This window comes from Podarcis pityusensis (assembly GCF_964106645.2).
Source record: "Podarcis pityusensis genome assembly, chromosome: 3".
NCBI lineage: Eukaryota > Metazoa > Chordata > Lepidosauria > Squamata > Lacertidae > Podarcis > Podarcis pityusensis.
Window position 1 is genome coordinate 80971426 of NC_138026.1, and position 18778 is coordinate 80990203.

The following is an 18778-nucleotide window of genomic DNA, read 5'->3' on the forward strand; positions in this document are numbered from 1 at the left end:
ATCACCACTGTTGAAGCAATGATTCTTCAACATCAACTTCATTGGACTGGTCATGTTGTGCGGATGCCTGATGATCATCTTCCAAAGCAACTACTCTATTCCGAACTTAAAAATGGAAAGCGTAATACGGGTGGTCAGCAAAAGAGGTTTAAAGACTGTCTCAAGGCAAATCTAAAAAAATGTAGTATAAACACAGACAACTGGGAAACACTGGCCTGCGAGCGCTCTAGATGGAGAACAGCCTTTACCAAAGGTGCCATGGGCTTTGAAGACACTCGAACTCAGGATGCAAGGGAGAAACATGCTAAGAGGAAGGTACGCTTGGCAAATCCACACCGTGATCAACTCCCGCCCGGAAACCAATGTCCCCACTGTGGAAGGACGTGTGGATCCAGAATTGGCCTCCACAGTCACTTACGGACTCACTGTTGAAACCGTGTTTATGGAAGACAATCTTACTCGGGTACGAGTGATCTCCAAAGAAGAAGAAGATTCCTTTCTTCCTTCCATCCTGTGAGCCATAGATCCAGGGTAGCACATCTGCGTTTTGTGCAGAAGGTCCTTGGTTCTCTCCTTAGCATCTTCAGGTGAGGTGGAAGATACCCTTGCATGAAATTCTGGGGAGTCACTGATACTCAGTGTTAATACTGAGCTGGATGCTCTTACTTGGAATAAAACAGATTCCTAGGTTCCTATTATTTGGCAAACAAAGCTGGTAAGATGGCCCTGGTTGTGAAATGAAGGGCACATGGCTAAGAGGAAAGTTCTGTCTCATGTCATGTCACACAAGCTTCCCACTCCTGCAGGCCAGTTGGTCCCTTAGCAGTTGGCTTACCCTTTTATATGCAAATTCCGTATCATCTTTTGCAGGAGGAAGGCCCAGAAATGAATCAGGGGCCACACATAATAAGACGTCTGACAGATGGACTAGCAACAGGTGAAGATTTCCCCACAATTGTATTTCCATGCTGGAAAAAGCTCTGACTGAAAATTTCTGACTGCTGCCCCTGCTCTGCTTTTCTCCAATGCCACCTCTAAATCATGCCAAAAACAGAAGTCACATGAATTGAAAAGCAGTTATTCAAAGCCTTATACATCTCCAGCCAAGATACCTGAGGAAGCACCTCCCTGCTTAATTACATCCCAACTGTTGGGGCTCAGCAATTAATCTCTGCTGTGAATGTCACCTCCTTTTGAGGCTAAATTGTCTCCCAACAATTTACAGAACATTCTGTCACAACCCCATGTTTACTGCTTGAGATCCACCCATTCCAAGTGCTTGCCTCAATTAGACAACCTATTATGTCTTCCTTTAACAGCAGGCTTTTCACCTCCAAGTTTTCCTTTAACAGTAGGCCTTTCACCTCCAAGTCTGATGGAGCATACTTGGGTTGCTGTTATTCTCCCTGCTTTGAAGATAATGCTGTTTACATTTTTTTCTTTGGGTTTTGGTTTCTATGGCAGTGTTCTCTGCTTTCAACCAGCTTTGTCAAGTCGGGCAAAGCTCCTGCTTACCAACAGATTACTTGTACTTCCTTAGAATGGGAAAAAAGAATGTGTGGTTCTTAATACATTGTTGGACTTCAACTGCCATCAGCCCCAACCAGCATGGTTAATGGTCAGGGTTCACGGGATTTGGAGTCCAACCATGTTTGGAAATCCACAGGCTTCCCATCCTAACTGTACAATCCTTTAAAGTGAATGGAAGTCTGACATGGAACTTGACCCATACAGCTGTTGCTGCCAGACATAAAGTCCCACCTAAAGACATTTAACTTTATCTAGAAATTACCTAGCAATCAATGGGCTGCAGAGGACTCATTCTATGAGTAGGGAAAGGTAGAACTAAGCAGCTTAAGCATCCCCTGGAGCAGCTCTTTGAGACCAGGATCTGAAAAGCAGTTACAGAGTAGGAAGATTTCTTTTAATGCATCACCCTAGCATAGATTATAACTAAATTGCTGCACATGCAATCTAGCATTCCTGTAAACAAGCTACAGATTATTCCATCACATCTAGTAGCTGGTGTGGGAATTGGATGCTTTCCTTCTAGGCTGATAATTCCACTTAAAGTGGGAGAATTAGGCAATCACAAAGAAGGGAGGGCCCATAACTAGGCTGCAGCTAAACTGCCTGTAGTTTGTTCAGTTGTTCTGATTCAACATCCTGTTGTGGATTTGGCTGTTTTGATCCCCTTGAATGCATGTCAATGACCCAACAAAAGAACATACGAGTTTCTTAAGGACTGTGGATGTTTTATTGAATGGGTGATTCACCTGCCGGAGTGGAGTCTGAGATCAGTGTTGCCTGTAACCTAACTAAGTAATTAATTTAAACACTCAGCTGAGTGGATACTTTAGTTGGTTAGAGGGTGGTGCTAACACCAGGGTTGCAGGTTTGATCCCCATAAGGGACAGCTGCATATTCCTGCATTGCAGAGGGTTGGACTAGGTGATCCTTGGGGTCCCTTCCAACTTTATGATTCTATGACCTGTCTCAAACAGGGTCGTCCACCCATGAGGCAAGGTGAGGCGACTGCCTTGGAGGGCAGGATCCACAGGGCCAGCAGATCTGGCCTCCAAGGAATGAAACACCAGCTTCAACAGCTGCAGCCCAGTCATTGGACATCAGATCTGCCTCCTCCTCAGTAGCCCTCCCCAGTGCAGCCTCTACAGTGGCCTCTTGACAAATGGGAGATGCTGCTGGTCTCCTCCCATCCTTATGTAGATTTTTATCCCTTCCTTGTTCCTGATGTAGATCTTCACCCACCCCTTCTTCCCTGGTGGGGAGCAGGCATTTTGTGGTTCACCTCAGGTGCCAAAATACCTTGGGCTGGCCTGGTATCAAATAACAAGAAGTCTGGGCTTTACTTTTTATCCTCCCTGTAAAATGGTTTATTCTTATTTTCAGGGCTTTATGGGACAATGTAAAGGCATTGTATTCAAGGACTGGACAGTGCTCCCATGATGAATGTGCGTATATGCATTCTGCATTGCCCTCTGGCCCTGCAACTAGATGTGATGTGGAAGATCCTGTTACCGGGGTTACATGCAGTTTTTAAATATGAATAGTAGCTGCAGGCACTTCAACTTTGACTGAGACCAGAGTGCTGGGGAAGAGAGTTAGCTAATTCTCACTGCATTGTTTTCACTCACTTCACTCATCGACTGAAAACACAGAAAAGGGACTTGGAGCAGCCAGACTAGTTTACTTCACATAAACTGGGGTGGCAGCAACGGCTCACAGTTTGGTTTCTTAATTTTTTCCCTTCCTAGTGAAAAAATGAAAAATAAATGTCTGGGTCCAGTAAACCTGTACCCTTTCTACTCTTCTCTCAGAGGCTCTGGAGCCAAGTCAAATGTCTGACACAACATCATATTCAATCTTGTGGGATTGGTTTCAATTGAGGTGGCATTCACTACCGCAACTGTAACTTCTGTCAGCCACCTATACATAAACCACAAATAGCGTTCAATGACTTTACAACCCACATACAAAGGTCGCTACCAGGCATACATATAAGAGACACTCTTAATAGTCAGATCACTAATAGACTCATTCCTCACCTCCGCTGGACCATCCAAACTGGATACTAATACTAAAAATATTTATACCCCACCCATCTGGCTGGGTTTCCCCAGCCATTCTGGGCGGCTTCTAGCAAAATATATAAAAAAATAAAATGTCAGACATTAAAAACTTCCCTAAACAGGGCTGCCTTCAGATGTTTTTTAAAAGTTGTGTAATTCTTTATCTCCCTGACATCTGATGGGAGGGCGTTCCACAGGGAGGGCGCCACTGCTGAGAAGGCCCTCTGCCTGGTTCCTTGTAACTTTACTTCTTGTAGTGAGGGAACTGCCAGATGACCCTCAGAAGTGGACCTCAGTGTCTGGGCTGAAAGATGAGGGTGGAGACACTCCTTCAGGTATACTGTGCCGAAGCCATTTAGGGCTTTAGAGGTCAGTACCAACACTTTGAATTGTGCTTGGAAACGTACTGAGAGCCAGTGAAGATCCTTTAAGACTGGTATATTGTCTCAGCGGCCACTCCCAATCACCAGTCTAGCTGCCACATTTTGGACTAATTGTAGTTTCCAAGTCACCTTTAAAGGCGCATTGCAGTAATCCAAGCGGGATATAACCAGAGCATGTACCACTCTGATGAGACAGTCTGAGGGCAGGTAGGGTCTCAGCCTGCATACCAGATGGAGCAGGTAGACAGCTGCCCTGGACACAGAATTAACCTGTGCCTCCATGGACAGCTGTGAGTCCAAAATGACTCCCAGGCTTCGCATCTGGTCCTTCAGGGGCACAGTTACCCCATTCAGGGGTAACTTTTTAAAGAAGCGGTTTAATAACCACCTCTTTCAGTGGGTCTGGGAAGGCTCCCTTCCAGAGGTAAGCATTCATCACCCTGCAGAGCCCATCGTCCAGCCCTTCCCGGCTCGCTTTCATGAGCCAGGGTAGGCAAGGATCAAGAAGACAAGTGACCTATTTCACTCGTTTAAGCAGCCTGCCCACATCCTTGGAGGTAACAGATTGGAATAGATCCCACACAATTTGACTAGACAGGACTCTAGCACTCTCTCACCCTGGCCCTGCTCCCACAGTGGAGTCTACCTCTTTCTGAATCTGAGCAAAATCATTGCAGGATATCTTGGGGTCCTCACCAGGCCCTGATGGCAACAGTGGTTCGGTTAAATTGTGAACCACCTGAAAGAGTCTCCTGATGTTATTTTCTGCAGATGCAATAGAGGCGACGAAAAATCTCCTCTTCACAATCTCTATTGCCACTTGGTAGGCTCGACGTTGATCTCTAACCCGTGTTCGATCTAATTCAGAATGAGTTTTCTGCAACCGGCGCTCTAGCCGTCTCAGGGAGTGTTTCATCACCCTCAGCTCCGGGGAGAACCACGGGGCCATCCAGGCTCCATGTCACTGGAGAGGTGCCAGACACTTGATAGCCCTGGTTAACTCACATTCCAGCGTGTCACCAGGGAGGCCATCAACATGGGATAAAACATCCCCTACCACTCTCTGGAAATCATTTGGAGCCATTAAGTGGTGGGGGTGGACCATCCAAATCGGTCCCACCTCCCTGCGGAGGGGAAGGGTTGCGGAGAAGTCTAGTTGCACGAGGAAGTGATCTGACCATGGCACTTCTTTTGTTTCACTTTTACTTACTGTCAAATCACCCACGTCCAAAGAGGTGAACACCAGGTCTAAAGCATGTCCACAGCTTATTCAGGGACAGCCCCATGGAGGCCATGCTTTCCACGAAGTCCTGAGTGGCCCTTGTAAGGTTGTGTCAGCATGGATGTTAACATCCCCTAGGACAACCAAACTAGGTGTCTCCAGAAGAACATCTGCCATGACCTGAAGCAGCTCGGGCAGGGAATCCTTGGAGCAGCAGGGAGGTCAGTACACCAAAAGGAATCCTGTACTGCCCCTATTGCCCAGCTTCCAGAACATGCACTCAGAAAACCGGGTCTTCCCAATAGGACACCTGGTGCAAACTAATTACTTCCTAAAAATCACTGCAACCCTCCCTCTCCACCCACATGTCCTGGCTTGCTGTGCATAAGAGAAACCTGGTGGACAAACAGTGGCAATAACAGGCCTATCTGCTTCATCCAACCAAGTCTCTGTTACATATGCCAGGTCAATTCCACCATCCAAGATCAAGTCATGGATGGCGGTGGTCTTGTGAATCATTGACCTGGCATTACACAACAGCACCTTAAGGACATGTGGGTCACCCTTGTTGATTCCAGTATCCTTCTGGTCAGGACCAGGCCTGGAGGCAGGGAGAGACCTCAAACAGTGACTAAACTTGCCTCCTCGGTAATGACATGGTCTGGTCCTAGCATAACTCCTCCTATCCGTGATCACCAAGATTGGGTGTCCCAGCGCATCCCCCCTAGTGGAACCTGCCCCAGCCATTCTGCTGGCTAGGGCCCACTCCTGGACCAGCCCTGAACCTATCGCCTTAAAAACAAGTTTTCTTATACAAACTACAATCAAAACAATAAGCCAATAGAGAATGAAAAGAAAGACAATTTGCAAGTACAAACAGATGATGGAAAATGATAAAATTATTTTTAATTATTTTTAGTAGAAAACTAGCACAAAACATTATTGAGTTTTAAAAATACCTTGCTTGCTTGCTGTTCAATGTAATGTTACAGTGCCACCTGATGGACACTGAACAAAACAACTCTTACAACCAACATATTTTATATTCTTAGTTCTAAATACATCGTGGTTTAGAATTTTCTATCATCCCTTTCTGTAGGTGTAGTCAAGATTTGCTGATAATATGAGCCCCTGAGGTTCCATCACACTGCTGTATGACACACAGCAAAGGGGCAGACCTGCAGTTGAATATCACATGCAGGCTCAAAAATCAGCGAGGTTGGTTGGCATCTGTCTGTCTCAGGAGACAATGGAAGAGTTGTCTTTGGGGGTGAAGTCAAACCATTGGAGAGTTACAGCACCTGTTGTGACTGTAGAGACTGATATGGGAGTGAAATGTTTATTACAGATGGGGCAGATGAAGGCATCTGATGCAGGTGTGCCATGGCGTTTCTTCTTTCTGTGCTCTTCCCAGCTTCATTCCTCCTCTGGTCATTGCTGTGGATGCACATGGTATCTAAAATTAAACAGCATAATAAGTGCTTCGGCATCCCACTGATTTAAACGGGACACTTAAATGCATGCACTGATGGATTCCTAATTAAAATCAATGGGGCTCTTGACTGTACTGCTCTTTAAGTCTATTTTTTGCAAACACAGTTCATGCCATAGCTGTGAACTCTATGGGTAAGAAGATATAATTCATTCATTCACTTCTCTTTTCTTTCTATGAACTGAGACTAGGCAGAGATAACCTTTCAGTTTCAATAGACAACTGCACTGCAGGAAACCTCAAACCACCTCGGTGTCTTATCAGGAAGTGATAATTTACATTGCCACAAGCACATACAACAGAAAATAAATTTTCATCTGGGGAACCAAATGATTGTTCTAAACTTGGATATCAAAACAATTATTGATGCTATAAAGTATTTAATTCACAGTGGCCTGAATCCTATGATAAGCTACCATAAGAAAATTTGCAGAAGGAAACTTTAAGCTACAGTCCTAACCTCACTTCCCAGGGAACAAGCCACATTGAATTAAATACAACATTTATGAGTGAGTAGATGTTTACGTTTGTGCTGTTACTGTCCTTTGCTGCCTGCAAGTTAGTGAGGCAAGACTTGCCCTTGCAGAAGACATGCTGGCTCTGCTTCAGCAAAGCTTGTTCTTCTATATGCTTGGTTGTTGTTTTTTTAACGGTACTTTCCACCAGTTTTCCTGGGACAGATGTTAAGCTAGCCAGCCAGCAATTTCCAGAATCCCACCTGGATCCCTTTTTAAAAAATTGGGCTGCACTGGCCACTTTCCAGTCCTCAGGTATAGAGGCTGACCCAAAGGACAAGTTACACATTTTTAAAGAAGATCAGCAATTTCACATTTGAGTTCATATCTGGTCTCAGTGATTTCTCAGTGTTTATTTTGTCTGTTAGGCCTAGACCTTCATCTCTTATCATCACTATCTGCTTCTGTTCTTCAGACTCCCTGCCTGCATAAACTAGTTAAGGCTCTGGGATCTGCCCCATATCTTCCTCTGTGAATACAGAGGACAGGACTGCACTGACAGTCACTTTTATGTAAAACTATGTTGCAAGCAGTTTATGCATAGTGCAACTTGAATTACACACAAAATAAAACCTAAGCAAATTAAACAGTTCAAAATCAATGTTATTTAGGACCTGGGGCAAAGGGAAAGACACTGTGAGATTGTTATAAGGAACAATGCTACACTAAGTTCCATGTGAGCTGACCATTTTAATTTCACTTCCATCTAATAGAGGAAGAACAACACTAAAGAGCCGAAGTGTGGAAGCTATCTCCAACCTATTTGTATCATAGCAACCGAGGGGGCTTCCAGATGTGGACAATTTAGCAGTAATTATTTCTGTTCTACTTTAAGCGGGAAGTGAAATAGCAGCTCTGCTTTCAGACTTCTTGCACCTTTTCTCCAGCACTGGATTATTTTGGGATATGTGACTTTCATTAGGATTTTTGTGTGTGTATATTTTGTTAAGTATTTGTTACTGAATTTCTGATCGTAATCCCTGCCTGCTGAAATTGGGGGGCAAGGGGAGAAATAGATGTAACGGTACTGCTATTTGGAAAGGGAAGGGATGAAGTGATAAAGCTGAGAGGCAGTCCATAAAGGAAATGACTAGCTAGAGCAATCTATGGAAGTCAGAATAATAGCATGAAAGACCACCCACAACAGTAGAAAGTTTGCAGGTATTGCATTGAGTTTAAAAAGTTGGATTTTTCTTAGCTCTTTTTAAGTTGGAGGAAGGAAGCTGAACAGAGAAAAAAGTAAGAAAGGTATGTTTTGTTCATGCACTGTGTAGATGCCTTGTAAAAAGTGAACAAAGTGTAGGTATTCCACAGTAAATGCCCACTGTGGAAGCAGCTTAATACAACTTGCACTACTGAAATGGGAAAAAGTTTGCTATGCTTCTCAAAGTAACTAAGGTGTGTAATAAAGGGAAGGCTCTCAGAAAGCCACTGTTGGTGATCTGTTCATGATGTATATGAGGAACAATTAAAGGGCCATTTGTCTTGCACAGGGAAACAAGAGACTAAAATGCATAATATGGGGAAAGGGTCAGTGGTGTGAGGGCAGTGCTAAGGGCCAGCCCATGCTAACCCTGTTCCTTCCAGACATTTTGGACTCAATTCCCATCAGCCCCAGTCAGCATAGTTGGGGCTGATGGGAATTGCAGTCCAAAACATCTGGGGGGCACCAGCTTGGCCAAGATGGCCTTAGGCTGTGATGTTCCCATGGCTACGCTCTTCTTTGTTGCTTGGCAGTTAGTGGAACCATTGTGTTGTGAAATACTGGGTTGGTTTTCAAGGGAAAGTAAGGGGTTGGTATTGTCAGAGCACAGGGTAAAAGCGGTCTTGCCTGGCAGTGGTGATTCTGTGCACAAAGAGGCAGTGACGTAGCGTGGGGGGTGCAGGGGGGGCCAGCCGCACCGGGCGCAACATCGGGGGGGCGCTGGGGGGGCGTGCTAAAATCCACGGGTTAGGGGGCGCAAATTACTTGCCTTGCCCCGGGTGCTGACAACCCACGCTACGCCACTGCAAAGAGGAGATGTTGCATCAGGAGACAGAAGTCTGTAAATATTTAAATAACTTTACAATAGATTTTGCCTCTGGTTTCAATGTATTCAAGCAGTGTCTCCCTGAATAGCTTCATGATGGTTTCTAAAAACATTAATTTCTTTAATTAATATGTAAAACTTTAAGAGGGTGGGAAGAGAGAGAAAAGGTCATTTCTACACACACAGAAGCAAGCTCGATCAGATACTCAGAACCTGATAATGGTCAAGAATGCATAAAAAATAGAATATTGTAATGAGTTTTTTGAGGGGGGGGGGCTAGATCCCCCTAAACGTGTTATGATTTAGAATTAATCCAGGTTTGATTAAACTTTGCCAAACACAGAAACCCCCTGGATTTAGTTATGCTTAGGAACCAAGCCAGCTGGCAGAGCAAGCTGGATGGGCCATTAGCAGGGGGCAAAGGCTGATGGTCTGTCAAGACTGCCAGGCAAGGGGATCTTCTGCAATAAATAATTGATGAATATTCTCTACCAGCAAGGCTTTTCCTGCTCTGTTCCATTACATGAGGATGGATGTGACTATAACGAGTAAAAAGCTAAGAGAAAATGATATTACCTTCACAAGAAAGGACCTTTGTCTGGAAAGGTCTTATCTTCCAAAGTAGCTCGGGCAGCAGTTAAAGTGGAAGTAACAAAGTAGCTTTCTGTATGTAGTCACACTGAAGCTGTGATGTTGCAACCTGGCAGGAGCTCTGTGGGTACCAGAGGCAACTGGGGATGGCAGACAAAGGTTCACCACAAGGACTGCTGAGACTGCAAAAAACAATGTGCTGCCAAAAAGGATTGGGATGACTTCAAACAGTAGGATGCAGAAATAGAATTCTGTGGGGGGGAAATGCCAAGGAACTTAAGAAAAACAAACAAGAAGACAGTAACTCTTCCATTTGAATGGACACGGATTGACTGATACTTCCTTGTACTGGCTCCAGCTTTCAGAGCAAGTTGCAGAGATGGCCATGCTTGCTTTTCTAAAGTGTTATCTCAGGTTTATTGTACATTACATTATAGTATCATGGATCTCTTCTGGCTAGCACGTGCCACAGTAGAGTTGCAATAAGGATAGCAGAAAAGGATAACCTCTGCAGGGTTTTTAAGGGGAAGGAAGTGCAGTTGTACCATGGTTTTCAGACAGCCTAGTTCTCGAACATTTTGGCTCCTGAACGATCGAAACCCAGAAGTGAGTGTTCTGGTTTTCGAACGTTCTTTTGGAAGTTGAACATCTGACAGGGCTTCCACAGCTTATTGGCTGCAGGAGCTTCCTGCAACGAATGAGAAGCAGTGCTTTGGTTTCCGAAAGTTTTGGAAGTCGAATGGACTTCTGGAATGGATTCTGTTCGACTTCCAAGGTACAACTGTAGATTTGAAAGAAACCAGGGTAGACATTTGGAATCTTGGACATTTAGCAAATAATGGACATTAGTGAAGTACTTTTCCAGTACAGTATGATACATACACATCCATGTTTGAATACAGGAAGGAATCTAGCTGTTGTACTCACAGTACTAGAACCTCCTTAACCAGGAAAGTGACATTGGCACTTTTTTCCACAATAGAAAGGGTGGTATAGTTTGATGGAGGTGTGTGGCAGAATATTATTTGATGACAAACCACTCACAGCAATATACTTAGTTATTACCAAGTCCTTTAGTAAGTGAGTGATGTTTTAGTAGAAAAATAATTGACCAAATAATTGTATTAGAACTTGCGGGGAGGCATTAAGGTTGTTTTTATGGTTTTTTAAATAAAAAAATATGCAGCCACAAAAGGGAATGGTAGGTAAATGAGCAAGTATTAATGTGAAATAACCATTGTGATTTCACATCACTGAGGTTTATGTCAAACAAATAGGTTAACCATAACTCTGTGAAAATATAACACTGCTACCAAGTATATTTGAAGTACTTGACAAGTCACAGAGTTATTACAGAGTTGAGCAACTGTACATTTTCAAATATGGATGGAAATATTTGTTCCCAGTGTTAATGTTAATACTACCACATAGTGGTCAGGTTTAGCACGAAGTGTGCTTAATAAGAAATAATTCTAGGGAAGTTGGAAAGAATGGGAAACCCTCACTAACCGCTCAGACTTTGCCAGCTCTGGAAGCAAAAATGCCCTAGTATTTGTAGTTTCAGTGATCAAATCATTAGTAGTTCCCCCCATAAAATCTTGTGACAATCTGGAGTTATGTTTATTTGATTCCTGAGTCTTTAGGATATTGGACTTTCTATTGTTTGCAACAAGGAGCTAAATCATACTTTTAACAGGCAAGGCTTGCAATCTTTTCACCTGTATGTGCTCTGTGTATTTAATTATATTACATTTACTATTATAATTTGTTATGGCCTTTGACTGTACTCCTGCTGCTCTCCTGATCTCATTCATCCTTGTGTGACACAAAATTGCAAAGAGACAAAATACAAAACAATGCAAATGGATTGTCTGGGGGTGTTTGCTCACATCTACCTGGACTTAATCCTAACATGTAGTCTATAGGACTCCAGATTCACTACCATTACCAATCAGGAGAAAGAATGTTAAATGGAGGAGTGTTGTGTCCCAACATCTTATGTGGTCAGTCCTGGACACTATTTCAATGGATGAAAAGGAATTCCTTGTTAAAAATGTGTTTTCCAACCTCATGGGGATGGGGTGGGGCCTGGAAACAGATAATGATTGCTGATTGGATGCATGTGTCTGCTGGCTTGTGGCTGATTGTCCTCCAGAGACAGCAGCAAGAATGAGTGATCTGATTGAAGATTATGTGTGCAAGAGGGTATGGAGAGTGAGCTTACCCAAAGATAAATTTCTTGCTACCCCACCAAAGAATTTAAATCATCAGTGTCCTAATAAGTAGCATGATTTCAGTTACATTGTACAGTATAAGCACATACATGAGCTCTGCATTTACAGTTACATATAAAGGTGATCAAAAGCTACAATGAGATTTAATAGTAAAAACAAAATGTCCCCTCTGGTTTAGTAATGCAGAATCAGAAAATAGCCAAACATCCCAAATGGATGTGTTATTTTACAGACTATTAATAATGATTTTACCTAATCCACTCTCAGTTCTAACCTATGAAAAAGCAGCTAGCATAGTTTAGAGGAACAAATTAAAGAAGCATTGAATCTAGTGGATGTTATATAGCTAAGCTTTACAAAGAAGCTTAATTGCAGCCCCAAAATGGTTGCAGTAATACCCAATATCCATCTGTTATTATTCATAAACTGATATACATTTGGGAGTTGCTGGAAAATATGCTCTGTATACAAGAGAGCTTGCTTAAAATACTGAATCCAGCTTTTGCCTTTAAATCTGTTTATACAACCGACCCTGATGATGTTCCAAATGCTGGTGTGTGGGAGCCACACTCAGGGTGAAAAAAGAAACAAAGATTGCCCCGAACTATTTAGCATAGCACTTTAGCAGCAACAATAACATCTGTTCATTGAACATACATCATTAAAATGAGCCCAGAAGGCATTCACTTTTAAATGTACAAAGCAACATGCCTCTACAAATGTTATTTAAAATACATCGGGATTTCAACAGTGATAAATTCTAGGCAAATTATCTGGTTGTAGGGTTGCAACATAGCTTTGTAAACGATCTCTGACTGTGGAATGTAATGGAATAAAGTATTCTCCCCTCCAAGTTCCTTGGAATATAAAAAATCATAACTTTCTCCATTATTTTTCTTTGCTTACCTATGTGTGACATATTTGTGAGAAAAATGGTATAATGCTGATATTTTGGGGGGTCCTCTGGAAGTCTTTTTTTAAATTGTGCATTCACAATGCTTTGTGTTCATGATGGTACTGGGTTGGCTAAACAAAACACTGCTCTCAATTTTGTTTGTTCCTGCAAACATTTTAGGGCACACATACTGCTTCATTTTCAATTGGTGCATGTCCTGTATCTTCCTGCTGAAATCCTGTAACCTTTTATACACAAATGTTCCAGTTTATTTTTGTCTGCTTTCATTGCACTATAGTGCAAGAGTGCCCCTTCAGACGGCAATAATCCAGTAACACTGGGGAAGCACCACTGGGGAAGCCCCACAGAACAACTAGTAAAGCTGAATGATGTGTGGATAGGTCAGTATAAATTCACCACTAATGCAATATTATTGAGCCAATGACATGTTGCAGAATGCACCCACAAGAAAAACCCAGTTATATTTTACAAATATAATTTTTGCCATTGAATTTAGACTTCTAGGAGAGCAAATACAGCCATAGGCATGAGGATGAACAAAGTTATATTTGCCTACTTTCATTTTCTGTAAGGTATTTCAACTGTTAATAATTGGGAGTTGGTTTGCAATTTGTATTTTAATGGATTAGATGTAAATAAATGGGCATATTATCAAAACATCAGAATCTATATGGGATAGCGAAGGAAAAGTTAAGATACCCTACAATGTATTAAACAAAGCCTCCAGTCATTGTTAGATGGGGTAAAAAACCCAAACATCTTTAATATTGCTCATTCCTAATTACTGTTACCTTAAGAGAATAAAAAGCCTAAAAAAGAAAGGCTTGCACCCTGGTTGGCTAAAGATTTCTCTCACCAATTAAATGTGGCCTGCAGCTATGGCCATGATCCAGAAAACTACCAAGCTAGTTCCATGATTCCAAGGTTGCTTTAGACTTGCCTTTCTTAAACAGCCCTCCGCCATATGACAAATTGCTTTTGAAGCTGAAAAGTGTTTCAAAGGCTGTTCGAAATTGTGTGATGGCATGGGGTCGGCTGTTCAAATAAAAAATACACTGGGCTAGTGCAGGCTCCTGGTGTGAGCCCAAGCAGCTCTTTAGGTCCACGGCTAACACTGTGGGATGATTAACCTGCCAATTAAATCTTGCCACCCTTACTTTTCATCAGGTGAAAGAACAGAAGTCACAGTGTACAAAAGTAAAAATGCGCACAGAATCTGTGCAAATTTGTGAGGAAAAAGGAAAGAGTGAAACATATAGAAATGGATCCCACGACTAACACTTAGCCTTTTCTCATCATCCAACAATTCCTTCTATGGGTGGGTGCATGGAAGTGTTGTAATGGACATGTCTGGGCCATCTTATCTTAGTGTAAAACAACAAGATAGCAGTAAGCCTTGAGCCCTCTCATGCACTCCCTTCCTCCCTTGCCTGAGGCGGCCACCTCATTCTGCCTCATAGCAGGGCTGGCCCCGGCACAGTTCCGTCACCCTGGAGTGCAACAAGAGCTGGCTTATTGGAAAGCCTTTCCTATTGTGGCTGTGAAGTGAACTGCATCAACGTATTTTCATTGCTGCCAGGGCAAAGAGAGAGACCTTGTGGGACACTGATTGCAGGATAACCCACAAGGTCTCTCTCTCTTTGCCCTAGCAACCAATGAAAATCTGGGCAAGGGTTATTATTAAGGAGATTGCAGCTGACTGCTTTGGGGGTGCTCTTATTTAACCATAATATCTTTTAATATATATATTTAAATCTATATTAAATTTTACCCTTTTAATATGCTAAGTTCTATATAGGTTACATGTGATCAATGTAGTATTGTAAAGATGGTAGGTTTTACGTAGGATTCTTCCAGGCAGCAATGTGATTTTTATTGCAGTATTTTATACTGCTAGGTTATCTTATATGTGAAAGGTCTATGACCCAAGCATTAATAAATGACATAAATGTAAAATCATTAGCAGGATTGAAATATCACTTGTAGTTTAAGGTTGAATTCTGGACATAATGGATGAGGTAAAGGATTTGGATTATCATAAAAGATGCAGGAGGAAAGAATGAATAACAGGACCCGCAAAGGGGAGGATGGAAGTCTAGGTGATTCCTTGGAATCTTGTTTTTATTATTTATGTTTGATATAGCGCTGTAAAATTTTAATTTGGAAAACCATTTTTTTTTAAATTTAAAAAGGAACCAAAAAATAATAATATATAAAAATAAACGACATAAATGTGACGAGCTGTAAGCATCAAACCTCTGGGTTGTTTTCGTGTGGGGGGGGGGAGACACTTTTTTTTTTAAGGATCTCGAATGACCACGGATTTAGCTTGTCCTCAACGCGGCAGTCCAGGGGAAGCGAAGGCACTTTGGTAGATGCTGGGAAGAGAAGGGGATGATCAAATGCGCTTGGAATTCGGGAAGGGAACGAGCCGGGCGCCGCTTTCTGGCTTCCTTCACCAGAGGAGCTTCTCCCGAGCAGCAATAACGTGACGGAGCCTTGGCGGGGCGCCTGCCTCACACCAAAGTCCTGAACAAAATCAAAACTTTGCGGTTCCCCCTCGCACGTTTGGTCCACATTTCACCCCCCCCTCTTTTTAAAAATTGGTGCACCTCCAGCCCCCTTATCCCGCCCGTTTCCCTCTGCCGCTCATTACTTTTCTCCTCCGCCTCTTCCAGCGACTCCCTCCATTCCCCGCTCCCCTCACGCTCCCTCGCGCTATAGCGGTTTAGAACACCAACCGCCACAGGCACTAGAAGTAACGGAAACTCTGTCCGGCGGCCCGGCGCCTGCGCCGTCTCAGCCTCTTCGCCTCGCTCTCGCAGTGGCCCCGCGGTCGTTGTAGTTCCCTGCGCCGTTCACCTCAGGAGGGAGGAGGGGGAGGAAAAACTCCCCTTCCCAGCATGCCTCTCGGCCACCCCCTCCCACCTCCACCCCACTCCTCCTGTCCCATCTCGGGCGGCTGAGGCTTCTCAGTGTGTGTGTGTGTGTACAGTAGATGGTGTGTCGCTCGAAGTGGGAGCGGCGGTAATGAGATGCGTGTGAAACCGCCCAGTCCCGGGAGGAGACGGAGTTTCGCCGAGACGCGAGTGAGTGGTCGGGAGTTGGAGGGATGAGGGGAAAGAGAGGGAGTCCGAGGGCGGGAGGAGGCGGAATGGGCAGAGGGGGCAACGTGGAAAGTTCCTCCGGTCGCGTCGGGGGCGGCAACACCGCCCTTCCCGGGTGGGTGGGGTGCGGGGAGGCGAAGCGAGGGCAGCGGGGGCGCCAGGCTCGGGCTGAGTCCCAAGCGACTCCCTCCTCCCGCGGTGACCATCCAGCTGTGGTCAACGGAGGTGGGGGGGGTCAAGAGGAGGCCGGGTGTGCCCAGATGTGGAGGGGCCGGGGACTCCCTGAAGGCCACATCATCCCTGCCCCCCCCAGCTGTGAGGGATGCTTCCCGACGAGGCTGCCCCATCTTCCGGGGGGGCTGGATTCGCCTCCTTTCTGAAGCAAATTCTTTCTCGCCCAGAGCAGTCGGTGCCCCGGGATGGAAGAGAGCCACGCGCTCCCGTCCTCATCCTCGCCTCCTCTGCAGCTGACGCCCCCACGACTTTTGGAGCTTTAATCTGGCCATCAGCTTTCGCCTGAAGTGCTGCAAAGGAGGGTTCAAAACGCTGGTGAGAGGGATCTGGCGGGGGGGAATGACCAATTTCCCCCCTCCCCACTCCCCGCAGCAAGTTCTCATTCTGGCAACCTGTTGGATTGCGAGGGAATTAAGTAAAGATGCCCATGTGGCTTTAATGTGACCCATGTAACACTTCAGTGCTTTTTTTTTTTTTTTAAGTTGTAAACTGCTAATTTCAATGGGGGGAAATGTCCTCAAGCACAGGGACATGTAAACTGGCTTGCGAAGCATAATATTTAGTGTGAAGAGTGTGATTAAGAGTTTTTCACTTAGTGAAGGGCTTTTGGGAATTGATGGTAATCTCATAATAAGGAAGCAGGAAATGTAGCTTTGGGGAGCAATGGAGGTGTAAATAGAGAAAGAAGTGAGTCAGTTCAAATTGTGCCTGACACCCACAAACCACATGGGGATTATGTTGTTCCCTATGGCAATTGCTGATAGTTTGGCTTTACCAGAGGCTATCAGGGTGTCTAAACTGCAAAAAGGACCGCAGTGCACTGGAATGCTGTGTTTTTCAGCTGGTGTCTGCAGTTGCTGAAACCTTTCTTTCTGATCTTTTAACTTTAAGCCCGACATTTACACACCTGATTTTATTAACAAAGGGGGTTGGTTGCATCTGTTGCAGTTAGGTCCACAATGTGTTCAGCAGTATAGAGTACAGTAGCCTGTCAGTGTGCCAAGTACCTTCCCAAAAACTAAAGCATACAGTGCATGCTTTCTAGAAAGTGAGAATTGTTGAATTCCAACTTTCTTTCAAATAAATTTGCATAATTTTGGTCTGCACAGCCCCATTGTTAACTGGCACCTCTTTACTGTAAAACTTATTTCCCTGCAGCTGGCATAGTGCTGCATTTTGATTGCTATGTGTTTCAGCTTTAGGAACATTAGGAAAAGCTTCCAGAATAATCAGGGCAAAAAGTAGTTGTCGGCACCCTTCCTCTGCCATTGGTGGTTTGGTCTTGTGTGGCTCCTTGCCACTCTTTATTGCTCTAGGTGCCTTGACCTCATAGTGGCTAAGGACACTCTCTGCCTCCCATGCCACTTTGTCTGCCTTGTGACTGAGGCATAGCAATCAAACAACAGCCATCTTTCCTCCCAGCTACAGAGCTGCAACTATGAAGACGACTTCTGCTGCACCAAGGTTTGAAAGAATGCTGGGCATGTCATGTTTGCCAGCAGATGAGTGTGAAGAAAGAAAATATGGAAGCCTACTTGTGGCTTTTGAAAGTAGTTTAGGCAAAGGCAAATAGCAAGGCAAATAGATCAAGATCTGGACTAGAGTGATTACATAAGGATTTGCTAGCTTCTGACTTTGCAACTGATTCTTTGAAATTTAGCTGATTTTTTTCTGAAGAAATTAGGAATGGTTACAAAATGATGTTCCCTAAGTTAATCATGTCTTTAGTCGTGAATGAGTCAGTTTTGGTTGCTATTGCAATTTAGAAAGTGGAAGAGAGCCATTTCTAAATTGAATGTATAGTCTGATCATTGTGGTTCTTCACCTCATAGTCCAAATTAGCTTGTACAAGGTTTAGAGCTGCACTGAAAGTCCCTTTAGGTGTAAGAGTAAATCTTGGAATGATGTAGGCAAACTCTTTCTTGACCCCATTTCTAGCAATTTCTCTTTATTTGACCACTTACCTTTCTTGCTTAACTATTTTTTATTTGGTCCTTACACTTGGAGTTCTTTTCCCAAAGTTAAAACTGCTGCAATAATAACCATGGTACTTAAACTGGAGCAAATTGTAGTAATTGAAGAAGCATTCTGAAATTGTTAATTTAAATGACACAGTGCATTCCTCCTTTCTTTTGTTCATCCATTTATTAACTTGATATTGCCATGCCAATGAGAAATGACACTGAGTTCAATAATCCTAACAGTGCTCTCGTAAATGAATTTGCAGTAAGATTCACCAGGCACTTCTTTGCATTTACCACTAAAAAGCTCTCTATATCTTCCTCCATTCTCACCTCAGTTACTGTAGCTTCCACCCCTCCAGCTGGCTCCTTACATTTTATTCAGTTCAGATTACCACTGCTAAAATCATGTCTTTCCCCTGTTGGCCAGACTCACTGTGCAGAGTTTGTCATATTTTCTAGAACAGTGTGACACCAAGTAGTAGTTTGTTACTTACAAAACA

General features: G+C 43.7%; 1 protein-coding gene and 1 long non-coding RNA gene across 5 annotated transcripts in view; one reads left to right on the forward strand and one right to left on the reverse strand.

The window, feature by feature from the left end:
- Nucleotides 1–6076: 6076 nt before the first annotated feature.
- On the reverse strand, nucleotides 6077–15623 carry LOC308472702. The gene is made up of 2 exons (XR_013983644.1): nucleotides 15230–15623; nucleotides 6077–6651 (listed from the first exon to the last, which is right to left on the reverse strand). It is a non-coding gene; the product is annotated as an uncharacterized lncRNA (long non-coding RNA).
- Nucleotides 15624–15762: 139 nt separating this feature from the next.
- The window catches only part of PRKD3 (protein kinase D3), a 52230-nt gene continuing 49214 nt past the window's right edge, over nucleotides 15763–18778 (forward strand). For 2 of the 4 annotated variants that reach the window (XM_080997679.1, XM_080997680.1), the window contains exon 1: nucleotides 15763–16062. The gene's annotated coding sequence lies outside the window, so the exon portion shown is untranslated. The remainder of the gene's footprint in view (nucleotides 16063–18778) is intronic. The other 2 variants (XR_013983599.1, XM_080997678.1) reach the window with 1 other exon arrangement.